Here is a 16,775-nt window from a genome sequence, read left to right as displayed (position 1 = left end):
GTAAACTAGTCATGATAACTTTTCAGCTCTTGCCAGAGAAATCTACTTCTTATGTAGTAGCACAGAAAACATTTTTGCAAAGAAAACTCTGCAAGTCAGAATACCACTGGTTTTGTGGCTCTGGATACTCCAAGGATAAAAGTCATTAAGCTTCTCAAAAGCAATATATTCATGTGGTTTTAAATACATTCACAAAGCAAGCCTTTCCCTCTGCCATGACTCTCTCTCATTATGAGAAGTTCAGCGTCCTTTTCTGACAGTAAAGCCGCCACATCTGGGAAATGAACTCAGCAAACATGATGCAGCATCTTCTACTGTCCTCCAAGGCTTCCTTCTGAGTGTGTCACAGGATGTGTCACAAGACAACAGGGAAAATTTGTCTATGGAAACACTATGTCCCTACAGGTATTTTCTGGCTGGCATTATTGTATATGGATGGAAAATGGGGTTCTGATTCATCATATACATTAATGTGAGTGTGACTGGGTTAAAGTCAGTGGAGTCAGTGGTTTAACACTGGTGCATGGCCTCTGGCTTGGGGGTCTGATTTTTTCCCAAACAATTGAGAATCCTCTCTGCAATCTATGGTGAATGGAAACTGATACTTTCATGTTACTGGAAATTAGTCCCCTTGGTGTCTCAAGCAAAACACTAAAACAAGTTCCTGAAGCACTCATCTTTGCAGTTCTTCTGAACATTTTGACATCAGAATAATCATTGGTCCCTAACCAAAGCCTACACTTGGAAACTGTGATAAATATTCCATTTTAAGTCTTACTGAAGCAAAGAATTGGTCTAGGATCTTAAGATAAGATGATGAGTTATTCCTGAAGACACAATTGACCACTTGTTTTCATCAGACTTGTCAAGTGCTTGTATCCCAAAGTAAATTGTCCTTGTATTCTTCATGGCTGGGATGATGGGGTGGTTGCATCAAGTCCTGATGCTGGTTCACCTGCATGTTTATCTCAAATTTCACAAACTGTCTGTGACCAGTTTAACTCCCCTATGCCTAAGTACCAAAGGAAGTTTTCAAGTGATATTTGGATGTCTAATGCAACTTTGTAGACTCACACCTGTATGTTGACCATGGTGCTTTCCCAAATTAATGACAAAATTTCTGGTTTTATCTACTGTACGTGAAAAACAGTCCTTCTCCATGGCCTAACTATATGATAAACCCTTGCTCCTTAAGTGTTTTGTATGTAAAGTAGCATGGATTTAATATAGCATGTGCTTTATTTTGAGCAGACTCTACATTATAATGCAGCAGTGTAATAGAACTCTTCTGGTTGACAAATGCTCTGGTGTAAATGATTTAATTTACTAGCTGAAGCATGAGTCTACATATTATTGTACTGATCAGTCATTGCATACTAAAATCACTCATCCTTAATGTAATGATTTGGTATCCCTACAGAGAATTTGAGTCATCAGAAAGTCATTAGATACAGTAAAAAATGAAAATTACTATTACACAGCAGTAAACACTATTAACTGTTAGTTAAAACAGCATTTAATTTAGCAATGCAACAGTTTACAAATTTCTACAGTTTACTTAGTTCTCATGTGATTGTGACTACAAAGCTAATGATTCCAGTGCCAATAGCACGACAGAAATATGGGGTGGGGGAATATGACCAAGTATTTCAGCTCAAACTGGAGTAACTCCGCACTGTTGCAGAGCATCATGTTAACCTCTATCTTAACGGTTCAGCCATAGTACTAGACATGTAGACAAGACATAGACAAGTACACGACATGATTGACTGTAGAGAAGGTAAGAAAGAACAGCACAGTTCTTCAAGGTATCCAGGTATTGAACTGTCCCTCTGCAGCAGGGATGGGATGGGATGACACTTATTGTCCTGTGGTAAATGGAGAGTTTGCAAAGAAGTGTAGGGCAAAGTAGAACGCAACGAAGTGCAGGGCTCTGTCATGGTCTCAAAACTTAGGCAGGATAGTACCTGGGTGCCTGTGGTGGCTGGTTCACGTGGCTTTTGAGGAACAAGATAGGCAATGGTGAGGCTCCTAAACACCTCTCAATAGGAGCACACAGCTTCTTGTGTCTGTGATCTGAATGTGAAATTAAGGGGTTCCATGCCTCTGGGAGTTTGATTTAATCAAATGGGACATTTTGAGTAAGGCCATGATAGATTTAGTTGCCAGGGACGAAGTCTGGAAAAGGGCTGTTCCGTGTTTCTGTGTGACATCTGAGATTCATGCAGGCTTAATATCCTCTTGGTGCATCCAACATGCCTGTCTCATGCCTATGGCTAAATGTCATGACAGTGCTGTAAACATGGGCTAGTGTACACAGCAAGTGTGGCTCGCTGGGACAACGTGCAGTGTGTTGCGTGTAATGTTTATCAAGCTTTTACTCCCTGTTAGCCACAGGTCTAACATGTTTATAGGGATGTAAGCATATATTTGCTAAGGGATGTATTTAGCCTGGTGTCAGTATCAGCTGAAAACCTGACAGGTGTTTGCTTAGCAATAAAACACTCCTTTGAAGTATCACCTGTTTTTACACGTGGGTAACTGAAGTACGGTTTCTACAGGAAAACAGCGTTTGCTTTTCTTTCTGGCATATTTGTCCTGATGAACCTTGTGAGTAGTGGTAGTGGGGCTGGTGCTGGGAGCACACAGCTCAGTAAGCACACAGCTCAGTGAGCACTCTCTCCTCGTGGCCTAGTTTTGGAGCTGAAGCCCCTAACCAGAGAGTTCCCACCGTACTCAATGAGTGAGTAGCTGCCTTTACATACGGGAAGTGGAAGCCCAAGCTGTGTTTGATTTCTAAAGCAGGAGCTATCACAACCTTTAAATATTGTTTTAAAACTGCCATTTTTAACCATTTGGTGAAGACAATTTCCTCTGGTACAGCTAGGCCCATTTCATGTTTGGGTTTAAGTGGAAAATAAAGGACATTTGCACTAGGTGAATGCAACTGGTGCAAAAATCTCACTTTTAACTGGTAAGGCAGACAAAGTGCATGATAAAAGTCCCTTCCTCTTCCCCTTCCCTTCCCTTCCCTTCCCTTCCCTTCCCTTCCCTTCCCTTCCCTTCCCTTCCCTTCCCTTCCCTTCCCTTCCCTTCCCTTCCCTTCCCTTCCCTTCCCTTCCCTTCCCTTCCCTTCCCTTCCCTTCCCTTCCCTTCCCTTCCCTTCCCTTCCCTTCCCTTCCCATTCCCATTCCCATTCCCATTTCCCTCCCTTGTTCTCTTATTTTTGCTCTTCCTTTTTCCCTTTTTCTTATTTTTCTTCTTCCCTCACCTCTTAATTTTACTTTCTTTTTATTTTTTTCTTTTTCTTTCCCTTTGCCCTTTTCCATTTCTTTGAAACTTGTGGAAAAACTCTGAGTTGAAAGTGTGTCTCCCAAGTCCAGGATTAACTCCTTAAACACAGGGCTGTGCTTCCTTTTGTGTTTTCTTTTTGTCACACAACATTATGTAGATGTTGGGGGCCAGTTTTGTTTTGTTCCAACCATAACTCACATAGGTTGCAGAATAGACATCCTTCCTCCATCCTGTGATTCAGCTGAAGTTGCTGGAATATCACCAGAGGCGAATCTGATCCTTCCCTTTGTGTATGCATGTATATTATTTGTGGGTTCTGTGTATCTATAAGTATTGATTTGCTATACAGAGGATCAAATGTATGTGCCTAGACTTTGCTGATAAGACATGATAGTAGAAATTCTCTCATTTTCATATGTTTGAAGGAATAATTGTCTGGAGGGGCATTTTTTGTTGGTATCATGTGAATGTCTGGTGATACTTTCCAGTTAGCAGTAATTACATTACATCTGCTGTGTACATAACAGGAAACTAATTCTTATGAAGCTACAGTACATGGATATAGATTTTGAGTTTTGTACTGTTACATTTACTAACCACATAATTGCATATTTAGTCCTATTACGCTAGATCCTGAAATGTTATGGTGCAGGGTATAATTACATCATTTACTCTTGAAGAAACCCTCAAGATATAATATAAATAGTAGGATTGCAGATTCATAGAAATTAGAGATGGGAAAAGAGCCTATTAGGTCATCTGCAACCCAGTGAGAAAAAATATAAACAGTTTGCTGGAGTGTATCTTATCATAGGCATTGATTGCCCTTTCTACCTCCTTGTGCTAGAATTCCCCTGGATCCCCACAGAACAGCCGCTTGCTGGTGTGGGAGAGGGACTGTGAACTGGTATCTCTGCTCTGGCTGGCAGCAATGTGGGAGAACTGGAAAAAGCACGTCCGTTTTCCTGGGGTGATGAAGAGTCTGCCCAGAAACCCACGCAAAAGTGTCTTCTCTTCACCAGAGACATCAGATCTAGGGGCGGCACTTGTCACTGGCAGATGCAGGGATGAGGGCTGCTGTACATCCTGAGCTACTCTTTGTGCAGGACCTGTGCTGAGGTTTTTACTGGCCACATCACTACGCTCGCTTTTCATGTAGACCCTGGTCTTCTCCTCTATTTAATTGGAGTGTAACTAGCAATTATAAAATAGCCACAAATATTAACAGCAGCTCTTATCTGAAATAGCTATCTCCCCTTCAGCCCTTTTTTCCTCCAGCAGCCTTCTGAAAGGTACAAAGACTGACCACGCACTGACCCAGAAGTTATCCAGGTGGCTTCTCAGTTTGGTCCATCACTTTCTGCTCTTTCCTCGTAGACACAGTTCCTTCCACCCTACGTTTCTGCACTTTACTATTTTTCTTCTTCTTCTCCCCTCACTACCTTGCCACTCTTAAAGAAGCTGGTACTCCTTTATCTTCCCTTCCTCCTCCCTTTCCTGTGCAGAGGAGAGCCCAGCCTCAGCAAGAGAGCGCGTGGGTAAAACCAGCTTCTGAGCATGTGCACCCACGGTGCATTTAGATGCGAGTAGAAATAAGATAATTGTAATTGGAGTTTTATGGCTTCAGCCAGCTTTGCAGGTACGTGAGGGAGAAGGTACCACAACCATCCCTCTGCAGCCTCTGTCTGTGTCTGTAGAGGTTAACACATGTGTTTTTCACTCACAGGTTGTTTCCATTAACTCTCACGTCCTGCTAGTCTGCTGGTGGGTTCGTAAAGTTATGGTGTCTCCTTCCCACAGCAGGGAGGAGTGTAAGCCCTGGAGGGCTCACCTGACCTGGTGGAAAGCAGTCATGTCATGATGTGGCAGCTCTGGGATATGACTCCTGAGGCCGTGCCTCTGCGATGCTAATCCTTTCCCCAGCACAAAACCAGCAGTGCACTGAGAAGGGTCTCACAGTGCACCCCTACCCACCTCTGCATGTCAGGGTGGTGGTGGGGCTGATGATGCCTCCTTCTTCATCCTCTCTGGGGGTCAGATCCAGAATGCTGCAGAGTGTAGTGATTTTGCTCACTTTGGGGGATCTACGCTGGGGATCTGGCTCTTTCTTGATTGTGAACCAGCGGTGCAGCATTCCTGAAGGATGACTGCAAGTGATGAGGCAATTAATTACAAAGCTAACTTAACTGCCCGCTCAGGTTTAAACAAGTTTACATCACTAACATTCCCCCAGTAATTGGTTTTAAAGGAGCAGAGCTCACTGGGAAGCAAGAGCCACTGGGGCAGATGTGGCTGTGCAAAAGGGCAAGGGTGGCAGGCAGAGCTGCGAAGCAGCACAGGGGAGACGTGGCGGGTTTTGTTTCAATGGCGGTGGCTACGCTGTGAACTGGGGAACTGATTCTGTGGAGGACAGGGTTTGGTGTGGTATGATAAAGCCAGAATGACCCTCCTTGAAATCCCAAGACCTGGTATCAAGCTGATATTGGAGAATAACTGGGAAGATGCCTTGGGAAGACTGTTTCTTCCTCATGCCTTCCAGTATGAAGATCCAGATGAAAGTGGATCTTGAGAGCTACATGGAAACATGCAGGTGCTCCTCACCCACAGCAGTCAGCTTTTTTAACATTACTGACCTTTTTGCTGACACAAAATAGTTTAGACTGAAATGCAATTGTGACTGAGTCAGTTAGTAGCGATCTTTTACAAAAAAAGGGGCAGGAGCAAAATGTACCAGCAAGAAAAAAGGTGTTTGGAGGCACAGGAAGCATGGGAAAGGGCACCTTTCAAATAATTTTATGCCACTATAACCAGTATCTTCTGCTGCTATCCTTTGGACTTTCTAGCCTGTGCTGAAAGCTTGCTTTTAATCAGCATTTCTGTGGAGCCTTTACAACAGTAATATCCTGAAAAAGTTGATTGCATCACTGAGAGCTTCATGTCTGTATCTGAGCAAAGCCAGGCCTCTGTGGAAAAAACAAAATTGCTCTGCACCACTATCTGCCCTTAGTGGCTTTCAGAGGTGGACTAAAAAGAGTTGCTCCAAATATCCAAATGTAACAAGGAGCAAGCTAGGTCCGTGCCAACCATTAAGATTAGCATGCACTCTAATTCTGATTTCAGGCTGTGTTTTTACTTAAACCCTGTTCATAGATGTACTGAATAAACACTAGTGGAAACTAATTTACATTCTAAAATCTATTAATTTAATCATACTCATTATATAAGTCAACCAATAAGTAGTATGTAAAGCAAGAAGAGTGAAACAAAAAAATGAGCTAACCAATCCAACTGAAATAACGACAAGCACTGCGATCTGTAACAAAACCCCATGCAACAGCATTTGCCATTTCATCCAATAAACATGAAATGCATCCCAGTCTATTAGGTCTTTCATACTTGGTGTGCCGAAAGTGTGGGATGAATGAAAACAAGTCCTTACGGGCAAAATTCAACCACGCATGGAAAGGCGGGATAAAATCTTCCCCATTGTTTCAGTCCTATGGAAGGAGGAACTAGAATAGCCACTGGGTAGAAAATGTGTGTATCTCTGAGGCAAAGAGGGATGGCAGAACCATAGGGCCTGGGAATGAGTCCAGGCATGATGTGTCAACACTTTACTATGGGAGGATGCTGTGTTGCTGTTGTGGTCCATGAGACTGAAAGAGCAGCTGTTCCAAAGCTTTCCAATCAGCCTTTGGGGAGAAACATCTCTGCAGTGCTTTCAAAGGCAGGCACCTCCTATGTCCCGTTCCGTCCCCACCCCCAACCCCCCCCCCCCAACAACCTGGCACTTGGGCAGAGGATAAGACATTAACAAATACGTGTTTTGGTCTTTTTACTATTGAGCCTCATTCTGGTGAGAAATGTCACTAGGATAAAGCTTTTTCTAGAGCTTAAACTTAGTTGCAAAGCTAGTGGGTTTTGTTCTACCACTGCAGATAAGCAAAGGTGTACCCTTAACACACAAAAGATGTAGCAGCATCCATAGTGAGGACATAGGGTCACGTAGGACTGGAGAACTTGGCCTCTTTTGAAGAAGTTCTCTGATGGTGGAGTGTCTTGCATGAAAGAATGACAAGAGTTTATAGTTAACACATATGTTTAAAGATCATACCTTTCAAACACACCAGATTGCTCTTGTCTGCTGCTCACTCTGGCTCTGCTTCCCAAAGCAGTGGTGACCCCTTTGGCCTCTGCAGCCAACTCCACATCCTTCAACAGCAGTGTCAGCTCCTTGTGTCATAGATAAGGCACCGTCCTCAGTGCATCCACTGATGGTTAAGAAAAAGACTTTGCTCTCAGTAATTATATAGCCCTTGGACGTCTTTCCAGAGCAGTGGCTATGGTTTAGAGAATTTCATGTTATTTCTCTCTGAGCCTCTCACTCCAATTTCCTTCTGCTTCCGAAAATCAAACAAGTCTTGAGTGCTATGACTCCTCCCTGAGGGAGGAGATTTATCGTTTTGGCGAGAACCACCCACTGGCCAGGCACTTGCATAGGTCAGTTCCTGAGTGGTAAAGCCTATAAGTAAATTTGTTTAGAGATTTGGTGATGCCCTTGGGAAACTTTACATCAACACGTCTGTGTAGAAGCAGCTCCAGGCCTATGCCTCTCCCATTCATTTTATTTTTAGATACTTATTCCCAAGAACAGCAGACTTCTTTCTTGGGGCCATATTTTTTTAAAGTGGTCCTATCTCAGCATCCAAGTGTGAAACTATAATAATAATAACAACAACAACAACAAAACAACAACTAATGATGATGATAAGAGTAATACCTTTCACTTGATGTGTTTCTTATTGCTATGATTTGCATTACATCAGAAATGTACAATAGGGGCTCTCTGCCAAGCAGATAACCAGTGTTGACCTGAAGAAGCTATGCTCCAAGACATAAGCAAGCTCCAAATAAAAATACACATGCAAAATTATATACACTCACATATATGGACTCAATCTGATTCATCCAAAGAGATGAAAGCAGTTGGCAAACAGCAATTAACTCATTTTCATGCAATAGATAAACATCATCTTTCTATCTGATGGATGAGCAAGACAAGTTAAATGACTTGCCCAAGGTTACACAATGCATCAGGGCAGAGCTTGGAAGCAGTATAAAGGAGTCCTCATTCCCTGATCTAACCTTCCCTTTCTTGACTTTCATCTGAATTTTCAGTGTACAGGGGATTAGACTTTCAGAAAGGTGCACACACATACACACACACTTGTAAACCTGGAAGATAAAAAACATTTAGGTTGGGCTCTGACTGCATATGGTTAGCAAACTCCCCTTGAAGATCTGTATGTTCTCCATGGCCTCTTAGCTTGTTTAGTTTAAAAGGCTGGAGCCAATTAGCATTTATTTTGAGTAACAAATTCTCTGTTCCAACAGAAATTAGATCTGTGTCTCTCTTAATGTTACAGTTCTCATTTTTAACGTCATTGGATCTTGGTTTTGGGTAAAGAAGAAGTAAGGGTTACCAGTGAACTGCGAAGGGATGCTTTTCTTAGCAGCAGAGAGATCGTAACCATTTAAACTCCTTCCTTTTTTTGGCATCTACCTGAGAGGGAAACACTCACCATTACTCTTGTTGCAGTAAATTACAGAGAACTCTCTCTCTTCTGTAACGTTACCTACTCAAAGATCGTCAGGAACATTATGCACTAATTCAGTATGACAGCACCGCTATGAAGATATACGGGGCTTCTCTGCATTTTACAGAGGAAAAGATTATAGAAGGAAATTTGAAGGCCTGCTTGTTAGCAACAGTGCTCCATGAACGGTAGGTGTGGGTGTAAAGAGCCAGGCGTATAAATGCAATAGTCCACTTCCAGGGACAGATTGGAATACGCATATAAGGCAAACTATTGTACCCAAGAGCTGTGAAATTTAATATCACACAAGTAAGTGACTTACCCGAGATCTCAAAGGAAATCTGTGGCAGAATCGGGAAAGCATCCCACTCTTCTTCTTGAGCCACAAAACCACTCTTCCCTTTGAACCTCCAATCAGACTTTTCTTTGATTTAAGGTTGACTGAGATGAGCTGATTAAGTTTCCATGTATCATCTGGAAGCTTCAGAACAGGCTTGTTTTGCTAGACATTCCCATCAGCCCCCATAGTTTCAAGCCTTTTGATTATAAAATGCTTTTTACGTTAGTCTTTGTGGAAACTCCCTTTTTCTTTTGTTTTAATCATTTACAAGCTGGATCCTTGCCAATTTATGTAACATGGTCTCATCCGACTCATTATTTCATCATACTCCTGCCAGATCTTTATTAAATATATTTCTTACCCCCACTTTAGTAAAATAGGGATGGGTGCCTGGGAACCTGGATATGCAAAATGAGTGGGAATTCAGATTTTTTTTGTGTGTGTGTCTTTTTCCCCCTTTTTTCTCAGAAATGTTAGTGAGAAGAGTTATCTTCCCAGCTGTGGGAGAGCAGTGCCTGTCAAGATTAGGAGGGTTATTAGTGAGGGGGTGGGGGTCTCACCCTCCCAAACTCCATGGTTCCCACTAAGAGGGAGCCAAGCCACAGACTTTGAGTCATTATTCACAGTCCTAACACACAAAATCTGTAGTATTTGCGCTCTATGTCAATGAAGCAGTTTTTTATCTTTCCTAAATATCTCTCAAGACTAAATACCTCCCAAGCCTTTTGTACCTGTTGTTGAGGCGCTCTTGGTTTTCACATCTCTTTTCACCACTTTGGTACTTTCCTTCCCATCTCATCTCTTATTTTTAAGGTGTATGCATTGGTGACTGAAATAGCTGTGTCACCTGCTGTCAGCTTTCACCACCTGCATCTCTTTTCCTGTTTGGTTGGGATTTTTTTGTTTGTTTGCTTGGTTGGTTTTTTTTTCAGACTGGACCAAAGCTATCAAGGCACTCATTTGATTCTGTATTCCATGGAGCAATTACCAGGCCACACGATTTCCTTCTGATTGTGTCCTTGGGCAGATCCCAGTCTGCCCCAGTAGCTGCTCTGCTATCCTCTCTGTTCAGTCAAACATACCCTGCTGCTGCCAAGTGCTGCCACAACTCCCCGCTGACAGCTGCTACCAAGTGATGGGCTCACTGGCCTTTCCCAGGCGTTTTTCTGTGCTGCAGCCCCTGTCAACCAAAGGCTCTTACTTGCCTTCCATGGGCATAAACTGGTTTTCTTGTTCCCAGGATGAGAGGTTTCTGATGTATTTTGCATACATTTTGAACCACAAGGTTGTGCAGAGTTGCACTGACTTGTGGTTTTCTGTGCATGCGAGACTCTCCTTCCCCCCGATGGTTTTCCTAACCTTTTATTGGTGATAACTATCAGTTCTTTGTGGTTTGAAGAGAAGAGGAGCTCCTGTTACTTCAGGCTTCTGCTGTGCTGCAAACATTTTAACAAGCAGCTCGCACAAGCCTTTTTTCCCCCCGTACTTGATGGACACCGTTTCAGTGCTCAGAAGGGACTTGGCAGCAGGGAATGCAACCATGCCTTATTAGTCTAGGTGTTGACTGCACGTTGTACAAGATCATCTTCTTGAAAAACATGCCTTGTGGATGTATAGTACAGCGTGGTGTTGCACTTGTGTCATTGGAAATGTGATGTCAGCTGAGATGAAGACTCTGGGTCAGTGTTTCAGGGGTATTTTCCGCAGGATCCCTCTGTCGTCGCCCCCCACCCCCTCCGATGGCTGATTTCAGTGCATTTCAAGTACAAACATGACTGCTCTTCACAAGTACTTTTATGAGCCTCAGGGGTAAGTCATCTCTGGCAGGGATGATTTAGCAGTATGCCTTTGAGAAGGTGAACTCCAGCAGAGGCAGGGAAATCACCCCAAACCTCTCATGAAGGTGGCGGCAGACCTTATGCTGATCCTGAGAGCTTCTTCTCGTCCCTCTCCAGCACTGCCCCAGGCAGAACTAGGGGATGCACTTTGGGTTCCTGTAGCCCACATCATAACAAGGACTTGTAAAAGTAGTATAAAATGTGTTGCAAACTAGAGGCAAGCTCCTCTAACTGCCAGTTGAAAACATCAAAACGTGGATGCTTGAACTGCATTCAGGATTGGGCAGGCTTGTGTGTAGCTTGAATAGCAGAAGGGCAATGGGGGAAACTAAAAAACATGAGTATGTGCTCATATCCTAACAGAGAGGGGGATGCTACCATCTCAAAGACCTTTGTCTCCCAGGAAGTACTCAATGGGGGCAGAAAATGGTGCCAGCAGGCCAGTGAGAGCTCTGAACAAAGCCTCAAATAAAACACAACTGGAACACCCAAAGGTCTGTAAACAGGCGTCAATTGGCTCAAGGGAGGGGAGTGAATGCAAGGTATCACTGTAGTCAGAAACTCTGTTGAAATTGTCATTGAACTGGTACCATATCTGACTTGGCTGCTCTCTCACTTCAGAAGTGGCTCAAGAAACAGGAAATTATATTGGGATAGCAAAGGGTGCATTGCTCTTCCCTAGCTTCATTTTCACTTGCCTTCTACTTGGTTCTATGGTAATTTTTGAATTTGTTCTCCAATTTTATCTTAATTCATGGAAATAATGGTGTGGAAAATGTGAATATGCAGCAAACTTATGTGGAATTAACTTTTTCAGGAGTTGCGGCTGTTGCAGGGTTATTTGTTATTTTGGTTCAGACCTGATAGAAATGTCTGTGGCTTTTGCATCTTCAAACGACTTTGCAAATAGGAATCCCAATACTGAACCATGTGATGGAAATAACTTTCAACAATCTCAGTGTCTGGGAGGTGAGAAAGATCAAGTCTGCACTCTCCGTTTATATTTTCAAAGATGGCTTTTACCTTTTTGGCGCTCAGCTTTTGGATACCAAGCTTGCAGGCCAGCTCTGTGGCTCTACTGAGCAACCATGAAAGCCAACGAGTTCCTGCCAGGATGCTGCGGGTGGTGTCCCATTTCAAACACAGCCCATTTATTAAAGTTGAAGAGCCTCGGAAAAAGGGTACTTTATGGGATATATTTGAATATTTAAGTCTATATAACTTCTCCAAGGTAATGCTGAGAGTCAGTTTTCCTTCCTCATGTGGTCTCACCAGGAACTGGCACCCAGTCTTGTGAGAGGACTGGGACAATCAAACCCCAAGTTTTCTAGGGGTGGTAAGAGGCAGAAAAGCGACAACCAGACAAACATGGATACCCCAGTGCGTGGGTGAAGGAGCAGCAGTCACCTGGGCATGGCTGGCAGGAGGGTGTTTTCCCAAGCCAGCTCTGCGTCAGCCAGTTTATCAAATCAAATCAAATTGCTTCTGGCACAGCCTTTTGGTAGAAGTAGTTGTTTGAATGGGGGGACACGTCGAAGAGGGGCCTCAGTGCTGTGGATTTGGGAGTATTTTAGCTACAGACCTATCCTGAAACCACAGCTCTGGTTTGTCCTCCTCCCCCGCCCCCCACACTGTAACATCCCAGAGTCTACAAACACAATGCAGGCTTGGTGCTTCCTCTTTGACAAGTGGTAGTCTGCAAAAAATCATCTCGTAATTTTAATGCTTACATCTTTGTCCCACAGTGGAGCTCTGGAGGTTTGTGGCCATCTTTCAGGAGGCTCCAGATCAAGTTGTAGTTGTTAGTTATGCTATGCGATGGAGCAGCACTCACACAAAACCAACATGGCAGCTGGTGCTGGGGTTTCATGGACACATAACAGCCCAAATGCCAAAGAGATGAGGGGAAAAAAATCTATTTAAGCAATTTTTTCCTCTCTATAGGAACTTAGTCTGTCAGCAGCATAAACACTTGCAATCATGCACTTCCTAGGATGCATGTGCTATCGAAAAGGGAGGTGTTAATTGCTGTGCTAATTACAACATGATTGCTTTGCACTTGTTTTGCACTTGCAGGTGATTAAATTTTTAACGAAGCATATTACTTGGCACTGTTAGCACAGTTAACACATTTCTCTCTCTCTCTCTCTCTCCTCCCCCCTCTCCTTTTTTTCCTTTCCTTTTTTTTTATGCCTTGGGAGAAGTCCCGCACCGCAGACCCTTCGCTGGCTGCGATGTGCTGTTGTGCTTGGAACAAGCCTCTGTTTAGGCTGTCGGTAGCGGTACCCCGGCTTCCTGCTCGGAAAGAGCAGCAGCCTGTTATCATCAGGCTCAGCATGACGGCGCCGGCCAGATGCGAATGCAGAACCCACTAAGGTATTAGCTAAAAATTAGGCAAGGCTGTTGATGCCAGTCTCGCAGATTTCATTTAAAAACCACTCCAGCTCGAGCCAGTCAGGCAGCGGCGGCGGAGGGTGTGCGGGAAGGTGGAGAAATGACAGCAAGTTCCCCGTGATTTATTTCTGCTTTGCTGAGCGGGCTCCCAGCTGAACGAGAGCAGGGGAAACTTGCATCTGTTCGGCGGGCAGGCTTGTGTCTCTTCGGTAAGGCAGCAATTACGCAGCCCAGCAAGGCTGCGTGACCAACGGAAAGCTGGGGGAACCAGCCCATTGGATTTATTGACGGGCATAGATGGCTTTATCTTTGCTGGCTGCTTCCTTTGCAAGTTCCCTATGGACTTGTTGATTCTGATGGGTTTGAGCTCATCAATCCCAAATGAATGGTGATCTGTCCTCCGTGAATGCTGTCCAGCCTGGTGGATTGCTTTTGAATTGCTCGCCTCTGCGGACCTTTGTCCAAAGATTGAAGTCCAAAACTGTCTGCTCTATTTGTCATGGCAAACGAAACTTTTTGAGGCTCTTAGGGTCAGGCTGTGTGAGTGGTTGTTGGTTTTGTACAGAAAAAAATGGTGTCATCTACTCCTGAAAAGGGCTCTTTACAAGAAGAGTGTACTGTTTCTGTTTGGGGGTGATAAGTAAAAGGAGGGAAACTGGGTGGACAATGAGAAATACTGAAAAGGTTAGAAAATATTATCTCATTTAGCCATTTTTTTTAAAATTAATGACCAAGAGTCACTCAATAAGGAAGCACAAAAGAAAAAAAAAAGATTTGAAACTGATCAAGAAATATTTTTAGACAACACTTGATTGACCCTAGGAATTTATTGCCACAAAATACCACTGAGACCAAGAGATTATGAGGATCTAAAAGGGACTAGAAATTTGTATGGATAACGTTGTATGGATAACAAGTATGCAAACTCTCATGCTTCACGGTGTTGGGAAACAACTAACTGATGGGGAATAAGAAAAAAGCTTCTCTGTGTGCAGATCGTCCCATGATGGTTCATTAGGGGGTTTCCTGAACTGTCCTACGAGGCAGCTGGTCTTGCCAATGACAGGGATGGGCATGGAGTGTGGCAGAAGGAACAGTGGCCTGATCTGGCACCCATCCCTTCCTATGTTCCCTTGAGACATTGTTCTGCATCTGGGCAGGGTCAAGGGTACCTCTTACAGATAGAAAAGGGGAAACTAAAGAGCTAATGAAGAGACTACGTGAATTCTCCTGATGTAAGTCTTCGCCACACATGCATCCAGTGTATTAATAGGAATAAAGGCAGAAGTCACTGGTGGGATTGTTTACATAATAGGAATAAAAAAAGCACCTGGGAACACCTTCAACATGAATTAGCTGAATTTATTTTGACTAAATGTTTGTGAACCATTTTCAGCCGCCACGTGCTGAATCTTTACCATGTCCAGGCACAGGCAAGCATACCTTGGTGAAGAGCAAAACCCTGAAGGATTTGGGATAGCGGGTCTTGAGAGGTCTTCAGGTCTGGAAAGCTGGGAAAGAAGGCTGAGGGGTGGCACCCACAGTGACAGAGAGCCCTGTGCCCTGTAGCTGATTTGTCTTTAGTGTTAACTGTTAAAATAAAACATGGGCTTATAAATGGCTGCGAGGTGATAGCCTTACTACACTGTCATGCCTTGGAATGTGAAGTCTGGGAGTTCATGGACACTGATCCTTACGTATTAACTATAGATAATGCAAACAGAATTGCCCATTGGAATTAAGGGGCCAAATGTAAGTACCTAAACCTCACACTTTTGTGCTGTGTAATTGTTCATGTGTTGCTGTTCACATAATTGGAGGGCTAACAGGCCAAGAGGGAATGAAAATGACAACGGGAATATGTTTTCTGTAAAGCTGGAGAGATTGCATTAACAATTTAGGAAGCTGGCGAGGCTCTCTTGAATGTTTCATTAAGTCTTTTGGCCCACAAATCAGAGCCCTTCACCTTTCCCACCTTTTTGGCCACATGGCAGGGCTGTCACGGAGGAGTGAAAGGAGGGCAGTGGGAGGAAACCCTGCATGCCCCAGTTCTGCCCCAGTTCCGGGAGGCACTGTGACACCCCCATACCTCTTCAGGGGGCTGAAGAGGTGGGGAGCAGTAGGGGTGGTTGTAAAGCCCTGGGGACTCCAGTAAAATGTCTTTAATCACAGGATCAGTTTTTGCTTGACTTTTCTGTGCCAACTTTAATTGATGTGGATTGATATAACTTTTAACTGGCAGGTTTCATTATCTGCAATTTCATTAAGAGCGATATCTGCTAAAGGACCACTGACTGTTTTTTTTATTTTTTGCTTAATGGGTTCAATTATATCTGTAGCAAACCTTGCCATTTTCCCCCCACCAAACTTCATATTCTAGTCTATTACTCACTGTCTGTCTGGCCCCCATCGTGCTTCCACTGCAGATGTCATAACAGAAAAGAGATGAACAGGCAGCTCTTACTTCCCGATAAATTAATGTGCTGCAGTCTAATCCATATCCCAAATGATAAAGTTAACAACAGTTTGCAAGCCTGTCACATAATCTAAAAAATTCAGATGGATATTTTTCCCCCTCGTGTGGGAGGAAAAAGCTGTTTCGGGGATGAACAGTTATTAATATGTTTAAGCTGCAGCAGAATGTCATGGAAATGGCACAATTAATTCATCCGCCGCCTCAATCCAGTGGCGAAGCACTTTTATTGGGAGCAACCTGTTCGGCAGGCTGCCGGCCACGGCCTGGTTCCCGGGGCTGCTGCAACCCCTACTCCCTCCATCGCTGCTCGCTCCAGCTGGGCTCGGGCCCCGCTCAGCTGCCAGCCTTGCTGGGCGAATTTCTGCCTCGCTCTTTGGGGTCAGTCACCTGCGGCTCTCCCACACTCCCCAGCATGTGGTTACTGGGACGTGGAAACGGGGGCTTGGCGATGCCTGCTCTAAATCTGCCGTGCCGCTCCAGAAACTGCCGCGCGCGGCAGCCTCCGCAGCACGCGCCCGTTTGCAAGAGGCAAATTAATTCGTGGGCCCGAATAGATAGCTGTCCCCAGACCTGCTGCTGCTGTGTGACAGGCCGGGAGGGATGTGCTTCCCGACGGCTGCCTCCTGTATGTTTTCACTGGGGAAAAACGGTGCCACGAACCTCTCTGTTCACACAGAGCGGTTCAGGTACGCGGGGTGAGCATCCAGGGGATGGATCCTCAGCTGAGGGGAAGCGGATTAGCTCCTTAAAAATTTACGGAGCTAAGCCAGTTTACACCTGCTGATGATCAGGCCTTTACTGTGTAAGCACCTGTGGGAGCTAAATGTGCAAAAAAG

Source organism: Gallinula chloropus (assembly GCF_964237585.1).
Source record: "Gallinula chloropus genome assembly, chromosome: 2".
Classification (NCBI taxonomy): domain Eukaryota; kingdom Metazoa; phylum Chordata; class Aves; order Gruiformes; family Rallidae; genus Gallinula; species Gallinula chloropus.
This window is presented reverse-complemented; position numbering follows the sequence as displayed.